Consider the following 12,682-nt stretch of genomic DNA (forward strand, 5'->3'; position numbering starts at 1 on the left):
ATGTGCCAGAACCTGCCCCTAGGTCTACTTAGACAGAGACAAGTCTGAGCTCCTGTTGTTTTCTTGACCCCACCTAGAGACCACTGACTTCTCCGACCAAATGGCTATTGGACCACAGTTTTGTAATTGGCCATAGGAAAAAATCCCTTCTGCAGAGGAACACCTCTGCTCCTGTTGCACTTGATTTTGCTCACTGATGCTTTCGAGTGATGGCTGAAACCTTCCCATTGGTTAGGATTATTTGTTAAGTTCATTGGCAAAACTGTCTCAGACGCACTGTAGCAAGGCAGGCTCAAACTTTACTACTAACTAGCCGCCTCTCCATTCGATTTCCAGGAAAGAATTCTCCAGTTAGAAAACATTTAATGGGAAAGTGAAGACTTGCTCAAGGACTTATTCAGTTAAACTCAGTAAAAATTATAGGTTTTGCACAGCATCTGTGAGAGCAAATCCCACAGCAGAACTTAAGTAGAGGTATGGCCCCTACTCCTGAGCACAGCCTATACTGAACCAGGGATTTACCTGGCCGTTACTAGTTGGAAGAGAAAGGGCTCAGGCCTGGAGAGCCAGAAGACCAATATTCCATGTAACATGGTCTGTGAAGAATTAGAGAGAAAAGATGTTCAATCTGAACTGCAGTCATTTTAAATCTTTATTTGTAAAGTGATTAGGCTGACAAATGCCTCCACAATTAAAGTACCATTTAGAATGGTTTGATCCAGCCCATTTTCACCTAGGGTGACCAGATGTCCCGATTTTATAGGGACAGTCCTGATTTTTGGGTCTTTTTCTTATATAGGCTCCTGTTACCCCCCACACCCTGTCCCAATTTTTCACCACACTATCTTGAAAAACAACAATGCAGCACCTGACACTTCAGATACCTGCCAGAACATGGATTGTTTTCTGAAAAATAGCCCGCCAGATGCTGGTAGCTAGAGATTATGCTATAGTGAGAAGCCACTCAGTAGGAGTTTCACACAGAAACCGAATCGGGCATGAAGCTGCTGATACAGGGATTTACCTACCTACAATGGCAAAATTCAGACCTGTAATTCTCCACCAGTCATGGCAATGGTGGAAGCTGTAGTGCAGCCAGGACTCAGATAAAGAGTGAGTTGACTTGGTGGGTAGAGAGACATGTGCCCTTTCTTCACGACAGCTACCACTGGTAGAACTGCACCAGTAGAGAATTATCCATCTGATTTCTCCTCGTGTAGACAAGGACTAGACATTATTAGAGAGTGTTCTGGCTAGTCATCTAGCATTTAACTCCACTTCTCCTGAAGCCTTGCTGGGCTTACCCTCTGCCCCCTATGCACAGGGACATTCTTACCGAGCTGGTATGCCCAGCCACTACCCTCTGCAAGACCTACTCTCACTGTGACACTGCCAGGAAAGGAGTCAAAGCCACTGAATTTGTTCATACAGTAAAAAGGGTTTTGGCTCCGCTATGCATTACCTGTTGCTGAGTTCTTTTGTCCTCCTCCCCACTGATCTGACGCCCACCACATCTGGTATTAAAATGGAGTCTCTCCAGGGTAGGAGCTGTGTTTTATTTGTCCTGTGAGGTGCCTACAATACTGTTAGGCACTAATATAAATAGTAATGTACATTGAGTCTAATTCTTAAACCTCAACCATGCTAGCACAATGTTAAAGAGATTCTGAGAACAGTTTAATGCAACATGCCGAATAAATGCTTTAAAAAAGTAAATGGAAAATTTGTTTTGCTTTTTTTAAGCTGCCAAGTTCTGAGTTCAGGATTCTGTACTTCTCCTGCAAAGGAGGATCAATCACAACACCAAGACATGCAGCTTCCTGGTCTGCTTTCAGCACTTAAGGAATCATCTCCTACACAGAAGAGTCTCATTCACATTCAAGATCAGAACCACTGAGCTAACAAACAAGATAGTGTTAGAGAGAAGAGGAGGTTAGGAAGCCAAAATATAAGAATTACAGACTCTCTCTCATCATGTCTGAAGTGAGTGGGGAGGGGCACCTGTGGGTTCTCCCAATGACAAATTTAAGACAAGACTGATATTTTATATACTGCAACAACGAAGCATCTTAATTCAAGTTTTACTGTTAAGAGCCACCAGTAAATTACAGAGCAAAATGACAAGGTACCAGGTAGATGAAAGTAAAACGGGTTCTCCATTATCTTATTCAGGTGAATGAAGGGAACAATAGCACAGCCACAGAAACTCATCTTCTACTAGCCTCTATCCCCATCTTTAAAGCTTTATTATTGTCTAAGCAGTTCTTATCCGGCACTGTTCACCTCAACTAAGACAAGTGCGTAAGACAGAGTATGTAAAATTTCTCCTTCATTGCTGGGGCCTGAAAAGGACAGACAAGAAACTGATAAACACTGATTGAAAACAGAAATAGTGTTACACATGACCTGTTTGTTCCCTTGGCGTGGTCACAATGTGCTACTCTGTTGTATGAATGAATAGGTTGTATCAATCTAAGGCAAAATTAGTGTTACATCCACAATGAAACGCTTGAAAAGACCAAAAATGAGGAACTTGGGAATTTCATTACTTTCCTTTCATGCAGTCATATCCTATGGAGACCCCCATCAGAGTAAACAATTGAATGGTGCATATAGATAAATGCACACTACACTTGCTTGGCACCTGTACTGTACATCAGTGTAGAACAGCTGTAGACAAGAACCTGTTAGTTATGATTGAACGGTGCTGGACTGTCTTGTTCTGGGCAGACTCAGGAACCACCAAGATCAGTTAGCAGAGGATAGCTCAAACTTGCACAAACAAGGTGTAGTTGTTCCAACTAATGTCTCACGACAATCTGGATCCTGGAAAAGAGCGGATATTGTGTGTATGTGGGGACACACGTAGAACTACTGAAGTGAGTGTGTACACACAGAAATGTACACTATGCACACCCAGAATTAATGAAGTAAACTGTTCTTCAGTCCCACAAATGTATTTCAGATGTTACTCAAGACAGAAAAAGCTGCTTTTCAAAGTGCCTCACGAGCACACAGGCCTGTTACTGAACAAGCCTATTTTAGAGCTGTTAGTTGTGGAAGGTATGCAAGCTATGCAGGCTTGGTGAGTTTATCTCAGTGAAAGTCAGGCAGCTTACCTCTGACCAAATGTAGGCAAGGGAATGTGGCAACTGTCTGAAGGCCAATGTGCATGTAGTTGCACTTCTGTAGTTTCATTAACTAGTCCAATAATGATCTAACTGCTGCTACCTTTGAACACATCCTTAAGAGATGAGTCAATAGGACACTGGCTTCCACACCACAAAAAACTGCGCAAGACCAGGAAAATCTCTCTCAGAGATTCAGTGGCCTGGTCAGAAAGAAATTTTGAATGGGAGCATGAAGCCACTTTTCTTTACTAGCAAGTCAGTAGGGGATCTTAAGAGAATCAGGACGTTACACCTCCATTGTTGGGTTTGATGGAAACCTTTACTCAGAAGGCTGTCAATGTTCTCAGAAAGTCATTTCTGTTAAAAGCAAAACTTCCTTTTAAGGTTTTAGCACCGAACTAAAGAGTCACCCATGTTTTCCCTAAAATTCTTCACTGTAAATACCTGCAAAGAAAAAAAAAGTCAGACTATGTTTCCATGATTCTAAAGTCAAAGCATTTTCTACAGGAAAGTATCAAAGCTGTTACACAAGTGAGTAAAACTATCATCTAATTCTTTCCTAACAGTACAGATGTAAAACCATCTTCACAGGAGTCCATGAGGTTTTCTGTGCACCAACACCAGAAAGGAACACTTAGCACTGGGCTAGTACTTTACATGCAAGAAGTGCTAAACAAACATTAATACCAAACAAAGAACTTTTAGACAAAGACATATAGCTCTAAAATCATTTTTGTGCATACATATTTTTTAAAGAGTTAATGGATTAATTTGGTGTTTATGAAAGTAAGATTAACACTGGCTAGCAGGGAAGCCAGTGTGCAAGCTTCTTTGATCAGCTGGGTAACCACCACTCAACCTAGTTCCAGGTCCTTCCTGAACAGCCTGGATCTTCACAGATCAGAACAAAACACTACTAAGGACCAGAGCAGCAGAAAATCAACTACCAGTAGGAGCCTTATCAGGGTTTAAATCCTAAGCCTAGATGAGAATGGCTAGAGTAACTTTCAAGCCCCTCCTCCCCCCACTTACCCTTGGAAGAATTCACATGCAAGCTTATGTTTCCAACTCTCACACAGCAGGACAGAAGTACAGACAAGTTCAGCACCTTGAACACCTGGAGTTTCAGTCCCTGAATAATTTCATGATCAAGACCACTTCAATCTCTCTAGGCTATTCAATACTTAAACATCCCAAGTACAATATTTGCATACCACACAGCTTCAATGTGTGCATTAACTAACTATTTTCTCCTCCAGCTTTCCATCAAGATTTCAGTGTGGCTTCTTCCTAAGCTTATGTGAAAGCCACAGCGCATCCTAGAAAATATTCAGGCTTTCTCAGCCACCTTAATCAGTTATTGCAGGTTTTAGAGACAACCAGTTATTTACTCAGTTTCTACAGTTAAAAAAAAAAACAAGATAGTGAGGCAGTTTCCTTGACCCTGCTGTAGAACAATATGGCACTTACAAAGGCTAAACCAGAGACCCAGCCATCATGCTTCTTTTCTTTCAAATCTGAGAATACGAGTCTTCCACCAAGCATTCCAGCTACAGTGACCACCCCCAGCGTGTTCGCACTTCTATAGCACCTGTCATCTAGAGCTCAAAGTAGATTGGAAATATTCATTAGGACTTGCAAGCCCCCTGCCAGACAGGAAGGCACTATACCCAACATTTTACAGATTAAGGTAGAGATGCATGGAAAGGTGATTTTCCTAATGACGCAGTGAGTCAGCAGCAGAACTAAGAACAGAGCCTAGGGCTTATCTACAGGAGGAGAATTAGGACCTATACTTTCCCAGCAGTGCAGTTCCACCAGCTGTAGGAAAGGTATAAGATGTAGTGTAAGTTAAATGAGATGATGGTACAAATATCTGACCCCTGTCTACACTCAGCAGCCAGTGGGGATTATAGGTGCCAATTTTCCTGCAGTAGATGCTGCCAAAAAGTCTCAAGTCCCAGTGACCCACTGAAACTACTAGATAATACTCTCCCTGGCAATACTGTTTACACTGCATGATACCCACTCATCCATTCAGATGTAGCCTCTTCCAGGCCAGGACTCCATTCTCAGCATGTTTATCCTCATCAGAAAACAGTTTGCACATCTGCAATACAATATGACTAATAACAGGTCTTTGCTGACTCTTGTTTCTGTCATCTATGTAGTTAAAGATTTCAGGACACAGCAAGATAAATAAACCAATGCTGCCAGTCACAGGGCGGGCGCTATCTGAAGTGGGTTATGATGTGGTGAGAACACCCCAAATCATATTACATGTTAAACCTGAAACCAACAGGGCGAATCATCAGACACTGGGAAATGCTGCATTTAGCCCAACAGCCTACAAATAATGACAAACCACCATGCATCAGTCACCTCGGAAACAAAGCAGCCAAGCTGGGGGTGCGGAAGAGGAATGCCCGGATCCCCCTCTGCAAAGTGTCCTGAGAGGCTCCTGGCGAAGGAGCCTGCCTGACAAAGCTATGAAGTGGGGGAGGTCACATTTTACGGGACCAACTTCAGCGGGTGAGAGAGACACAGAACTCTTTTCAGGTGTAAGTCTAGAAACTTTTCTCTCTCACCAAGAGAAGTTGGTCCAATAAAAGGTACTACCTCCCCCACTTGTCTCTCCAATATCCTGGGACCAAGGCGACTACACCACCATGGCATACAACCCTATAACTAGCCTTTGCCATCGCTATCTGTGCTGGACTTCATTACTCAATTTGCTGGGCGGCAAACCCCAGCACTATAGCAGTGGCAGCACTTTGCGGAGACGGTCACGCGTGTTGCTGTGTCTCTCAGCCACAGGCAGCAAAGCTCATGCTAAGGACCTTCAAAGAAACTTACAAGGCTCTTGGGAGAGCCCTGACAAGCCCATGCACACCTTCCTTCCCCCCCCCCCCAATCTGCCCCACAACACAAGTGAAAGCTTTCAAGTGGGGGACACTATCTAAACACCAGGAGCTCCTGGAGTGGGGTTTTAAGCCCCCATCTCTGCTGGACGAGGGGCGTTTCCATGGTTCCTGGTGGAGGAGCCCTGCTCCATTGCTAGGTAACAGGAAAACAGCAGGGGAGGGGAGTGGTTCCAACCAGGGCAACTATGCCAAGAAAGGGAGCCCCAGTTCAGCAGGCACACCCCCGCCCCCCAAGGGAGAGAGGCACCTGCCCCAGGAAGGGGGCACAAGATGGGGCACCTGCCCCGGGGGGAAGGGTTAACCCCCCCCTCAGCCCGCCAAGGAGGGGGGGCACCTGCCCCGGGGGGAGGGGTTAATCCCCCCCTCAGCCCGCCAAGGAGGGGGGGCACCTGCCCCGGGGGGAAGGGTTAACCCCCCCCTCAGCCCGCCAAGGAGGGGGGGCACCTGCCCCGGGGGGAGGGGTTAACCCCCCCCTCAGCCCGCCAAGGAGGGGGGGCACCTGCCCCGGGGGGAGGGGTTAACCCCCCCCTCAGCCCGCCAAGGAGGGGGGGCACCTGCCCCGGGGGGAGGGGTTAACCCCCCCCTCAGCCCGCCAAGGAGGGGGGGCACCTGCCCCGGGGGGAGGGGTTAACCCCCCCCTCAGCCCGCCAAGGAGGGGGCACCTGCCCCGGGGGGAGGGGTTAACCCCCCCCTCAGCCCGCCAAGGAGGGGGCACCTGCCCTCCAGCCCCCCAGAGAAGGGGGGTTAACCCCTCCAGCCCCCCAGGGAGGGGGCACCACATCTCCGCCCAGGAGGCAGCTCCCCCGCCGGGTGACCCGCGCCCCCCTCACCGGTCCCGGCGGCCGCTCAGCGCTCCTCACCCATGACCCCCGGGCCCGGCCGGAGGGATCTCCTGCCGCAGCCCAGGCCCGCTTCGGCCGTCCTCCCCGGCTCGCTCCGCTCCCGGCGGCGGCCACCTGACAACGGAAGTGACGCACCCCGCCGAGCCCCTCCTCCGCCCGGCTCCGCCCCCCAGCACTACCCGCCATCTTTTTTCCTGGCGCCTCTGGACACAGCAAAGATGGCGGCTGCTGCTGCTGCCCGGGAAGTCACTTTGATCTTCCCAGAGTCGCTCCTGATTGGAAGGCTGGGCCAGCGCCGTCAATGTTGATTGGCTGAAACCTTAGCCGGGCAGGAAGGGGATTGAGGAGTTTGGAGGGTGTTAGTTGCTGATTGGCTGATCACGGCAGGGGCGGGGTAGGTGACTGGGCAGGGCTGGTCAATTTCACGTGCTGATTGGCTGTGCCCCAGGTGGGCTGGCTTGGGGCATGAGGATTGGTGAGTAACTGGGGGATTAAAAAGCTGCTTGGCTGTGATTGGAGGAGAGCTGAGTATCTATTTGCCAGGTCACCCTTGGGCTCTGTGCAGAGCAGGTGGGGATGGGGCCCCCCCAGCACCTGTCAGGCAAATGCCTGGGGGCCCCCAGAGCTCCCCTCGAATGCCCAGGGTGCTTGCGCAGAGACCAGGGCCTGTCTGCATGGCACATCACAGCAATACCCCCCCGCACACCCAGACCTGTCACGGGCCGTGGGGCCCCTCGTGCAGGGCACCGACCGCCCCGACAGCAGCTCGGCGGGCGAAAGCAGCCAAGCGAATGAACTCGCACAGGAAGACGAAACGCCCCATTGCCTGTGGGTTAGGGTGACCAGACAGCAAGTGTGAAAAATCAGGACAGGGGTGGGGGGTAATAGGAGCCGATATAAAAAAAGACCCCAAAACCGAGACTGTCCCTATAAAATCGGGACATCTGGTCCCCCTACTGTGGGTGGACGTGTCTCACACAGCGACCGTTCTGTAGCTGACGCCTCAGGCCTCATCCTCAAAGGAAACGTGTACAACACTTTGCAAAGACGCGCCTGGGAGCTTAAATGCATAACTTTGCTAAGAATCATGGACTGAACAGAGACACTGGATTTGTGGCTTATTACAACAATCTGTAACCCACTAACTGCCCTTTGTGTCCTATGGCTACAGGGATATTAATGGGCCACTTCACCTTAAATGGTCCCTTAAAATATGTGCTAACTATTTATGCTAAACTATCTTATATTTAGCTGTGATACTCACAGTCCCTTTCCCAGAGCTGCGTAGCTGAAAAGCGTGTCTCTCTCACCGACAGAAGTTGGTCCAATAAAAGATATTACCTCACCCACCTTGTCTCTCTAATAACCTGAGACCGATGTGGCTACAACAACACTGTATACACAAACAACACATGATTAACCTGGGGAACTCCCTGCACAGGATCCCAGAGAGGCCAAGAGCACAGCAGGGGTCAAAAGGATGGGATGTTTCTATGGATACGGAGAGCCTCCACAGGCCAAAAGCCAGGATTACACACAACCCCCTTCTAGCAGCCTTGGAAGAATCTAGATACTCCTGCTTCAGTGCCTAGGCCAACCTTTCCCTGACAGGGTTAACTCTCCTTGGGGGCAGGTCCCCTGCAGGGCTCCTTCCTGTGAACCACCTGCTCCTGGCTGCTGTCACAGATGGGATTTTGGGCTAGTGATCTGATCCAGTCTGACAGTCCCTATGTTCCTGAGCTGCTCTCCCAGATCCTTGGGCGAGGGCCATGGCCAGCGATTTCAGGAAAGCAAGTACAAGAGGGGCACATGCACGAACCCGCCCCAGGGGTTTCTGAGTCCCCACCCACAGAGTGGGATGTGATGGGGACACCTCAGAGATGGCAGGCAGCCCTTTGTGATCTCATCAGACCCCCAGATGTTTGGCTGCGGGTGATTCATGTCAGGTGTGGTGCTGGAGCAGCCTTTCCTGTGAAGCAGCCCAATAAGCAGCCCCGTTCAGCTTGTGCAATCTCTTCCCAGCCTTCGCTCCCTGCCACTCCTCTGGTGAATCAGCTGCACGCAGAGAGCAGCAGCACATGGGTACTCTAAAGCAATTGCATCACGCAGGGTGAATCATGCAACAGGCAGGGCACCCTCCTCCCTCTCTGGATTCTCTCTGCCTCTCAGCAACCGAAGGTGCCTGAGAGGCAACCTCAAAACTCCCAGGAGCATCAGTCAATTACTCCCCTCGTCCTGATTGCACCATCCAGCCGCAGGAGAGCGGTGGGTGGAACAGAATGGGGAGGGAGGCAGGGAAGACTCTACTGTATCTGCATTATGCTGGGATATTCCAATGCCCAGTTATTCCACAGCATCGTGCCTGCAGGGGAGCAGAGTGAACCAACAGCCCACATGGTCCTTCCTAGACTGTGCCACGTGAGATGCCAGCTCTCGCATTAATAAGCACCGGGAGAAGGTGGCAGAGGATGGGGAGGAAAGCTCCTGTCTGTGGCCCAACATGTCAAATTCTGCTGCAGTCCAGACCCAGCATGGCTAAGGAGACCAGCAACTCCCTCCCCGTACACTCCCTGAAGCTCTGCAGGATTGCCACCTGGGCTGGCCCCAGGGCTCCTGACATGGAGATGCAGCTGAGGATCTCACAGCACTGTACAAATGCTGAGTAGTGAAGGCCCCTGGGCTGCCTTTCTCCCTACTGTGAAAGCTTGGAAACTCCCCCAGGCCTAGTTCCTATACACTCCCACTCCTGAGCGGGAAGCAGGTGAGACTGGGATTGTTCGAAGGTCCCCCTACCCACGTGCAGCTGTCTCTCCGGCTGCTCCAGACTGGCCCAGAGTCTGCACAAACAGCACTTCCTGTCACTTCCCTGGCTTGAACGGTACCTAGCCAGCCAATGCTGCTGAGAGAAGGGGCTGTTGTTTGTCCTGAGGTCTGTGGGTCCATCCCTCTTCCTGGGAGCTACCTGGACACACCGCAAACTTCCTATGTGTGTGCAGGGTCGCTTTGTCTTTATGAGTAAGGGGTAGACGTGACACCCTCTGCTGTCCCCATCCTCCAAGGGGACTTGAGAGGTGCATGCAGGTAGGCTGCAGCATCCCTGGCCTTCACTGACACCCCACGCTGCAGCCTGAGATTTCCCATGCTTCTTTGGGCAGCCCTGACCCCAGGAAGGGCAGAGTCTTCGGCTCGTGGGAAGGGCTAGCTGGTTTCTCACGGGCTCTGTCTTGGCTGAGGCTGATGCACAGAGCGGGGTTTAATGCCCAACTGATCTTGCTCATGTTATTCACTGCTGAGAGCTGTTTCCAGACCCCGCTGGCCCCAGAGCGAGAAGGGACAGTGTCACGACCAGAGCCTCTCTTTATCCATTCAACAGCAGCATTGCATGAACGGGAGACGGTGCTGAGGGACCAAATACATCACAGGGAGGGAGCACAGAATCCAGCAGCAGGGGACCCTGGCTCATCAGGGGACAGATACAAAGCTGCAACCTGTCCCCAAAATCAGTCTACACCCATATGCCGCCCCCATCTATCACAGCTCGGGCTGTAGTTAGGATACAGGGAAATTTATTTTCTTCCCATGCTGTCCAAAGCCGCTGGGATGTTACATCCCTGATGTCATGGAGCCAGGTTGCCTTGGTGATTAGATGACGCACACTGATAGACGTGCTGGGGGGGGGGGGGGAGGGAGGTAGGTCTGCAGGGCCAGGGAGCTGGCACCTTCCCCAGGCCCGGGTGCAATGCCCCACCCCCACCCCCACACATTCACTCACTCACAGGCGTTCTGAGAGACACACACTCGTTCCCTGTTCACACCCTGCTCACTCTCTCAGACACACACACACACACACACACACCTGCAGTCTCTCACCACACACCATCTCTTGCTGTCTCTCACACACTCACACCTCCCAGCTCCCCAAATTGGCATGATTGGCAGGCTCTGGTCAGGAGACCACCAGAACTGGAATAGCAGGGGGGCTGCGGGTTGGGATCGAGGGGCATCTGCAGAGCTGGAGTGGGAGAATTTGCCCAGCTCCTGCCAGCACTGCACTGAACACCAGACACACCAGCTTGTTGCTTCACAAGCACCAGATTCATGTCCAAATTCTTTATAAAGTGCATGAAAACGGGAGGCTCTTGGCTGGGCCCTGGTGGGACAAGTGAGTGAATCAGGAGCCGATTAACATGGAGCTAATTCTGTTGCACAGTCACATCATTATAAATCAATGCCCAAAGTCTGGCTCATCCCTGCTCTGTCTGGATGCCAGCTGGTCCCCTCTTCCCACAGCTCAGCATCTTCCACAGACACAGTTTGCTAAATAGAGCCCTGCCTCCCTGAGCGGCACTGCACAGACAGAGCATGTGTGCCAAGAAAGAGAAACCTAGCTACCGGAGGAGGATGGCACAAACCTCCTTCCCCCCCCCCCAGCTCCCAGGGGCCCTTGAACTCAGAGAAGGTCCCGGTGGCAGCACCAGCCAGCTAGTGAAATCGGGTGTCTCCGTTTTCCAAAAGGTCTGTGATTCTTGCTGAGTCAGGGCATTTTCCACTTAACTCTCTCTAGCTGGAGAAAAAAGAACAGGGGGCAGAATGCATGTGTGAGTGGAGGTCTGGGGAGGGGGGCGTGTCCAGATCTGGGAGGGGTGCATCTGGATGTGGTAGACGTGTGTGTCTGTGGCACGGCTTTGCCCCCTGCTGGACAAGCTAGGTGAGCCTTGGCTAGGTATGTCTTAGCCTAGTCTGGGAACTGCCTTGTAGGAGCCAAGTACTCTGCTGACCAGCACTGGGGGGGGGGCTATTCACCCCTGGGCCAAGCGGGGGCAAACACGTCCATGGTGACCGGCCAACGCCTCACCCTCTGCACATCCGAACCTGGCTGCAGGCGGCGCAGGGTGATGGGGAATTCAGCTCTGAACATACTCCAGGAGATGGAATGTCGTCCCCGCTGAGGGTCCAGGGAAAAGCCTCCTGCTGCCCAAGCGCTGGCTCCCTGCTGTCATGAGGCTGCCGAGCAGCAGTGTGGACATGGCAGTGTCAAGCCCAGCCCCCCCAGCATTGGGAGCAGGCTGCTTTGTGCTATCACGCGGCACCCACCAGCAGGGCCTGAACGGCAGCCCAGCATCACGTCCCAAACATACCCCATGTGGCCTAAGGGCAGGGGATGCAGCAGAGGCCAGGGCGTCACAGGCACAGGGTATTGCTGCGCTAACTGGGCTGTCATACCCCCGCCCCCTGTTAGTACAAGGTGCCTGCTCTGCCCCAGACTGCCAGCCCCCCAGGAGAAACAACTCCCCCCAGCCCCAAAGCCAGTGTCTGTTAATGTCCTGCAGACCCTCAAGCCACCCAGGGTGAGGGAAATGGGCTGGTGTCCAAGCTGTCACTTTCATTGCTTGTGCCTGGGGCTGGCCCTGAACCATTCTGGCTGCACCTGACCCTGCAGCAGCTGCTGCCAGAGAGATCCTGGAAAGAGTAAGTAAATCAGCCTGCTTCCCCGCTAGTGCCTCGCCTCAGGGCTTCCCAGTTCCACCCCCTCCACAATACAGGGATTCAGCCTCACCCGACCAGGCCACTGCTGAGGAAATCAAGCCACAGAGCATCACTGGCAAAGCCAGGACTAGAACTCAGAAGTTCGGACTCCCACTCCCCTGCTCTAACCATTACAGCCCGAGCTAGGGACAGAACCCAGGAGTTCTGACTCCCAGTCCTGCGGCTCCGATCCCCAGACCACAATCCCCTCTCAGAGCTGGGAACGGCAGCTGGAAGTCAAATCTCTGCTCACCACTCT

The 12,682-nt window shown here is 51.4% G+C and overlaps 1 protein-coding gene across 2 annotated transcripts in view; it reads right to left on the reverse strand.

The window, feature by feature from the left end:
• Positions 1-7,005, reverse strand: part of STK40 (serine/threonine kinase 40) — a 40,586-nt gene extending 33,581 nt beyond the window's left edge. The window contains exon 1 of one of the 2 annotated variants that reach the window (XM_054011796.1): positions 6,916-7,005. The gene's annotated coding sequence lies outside the window, so the exon portion shown is untranslated. Of the gene's footprint in view, positions 1-6,885 lie in introns of both variants that reach the window. The other variant, XM_054011797.1, reaches the window with a different exon arrangement.
• Between the last annotated feature and the right edge of the window lie 5,677 nt (positions 7,006-12,682).

Source organism: Malaclemys terrapin, chromosome 22 (genome assembly GCF_027887155.1).
Source record: "Malaclemys terrapin pileata isolate rMalTer1 chromosome 22, rMalTer1.hap1, whole genome shotgun sequence".
In the NCBI taxonomy this organism is placed as follows: Eukaryota; Metazoa; Chordata; order Testudines; family Emydidae; genus Malaclemys; species Malaclemys terrapin.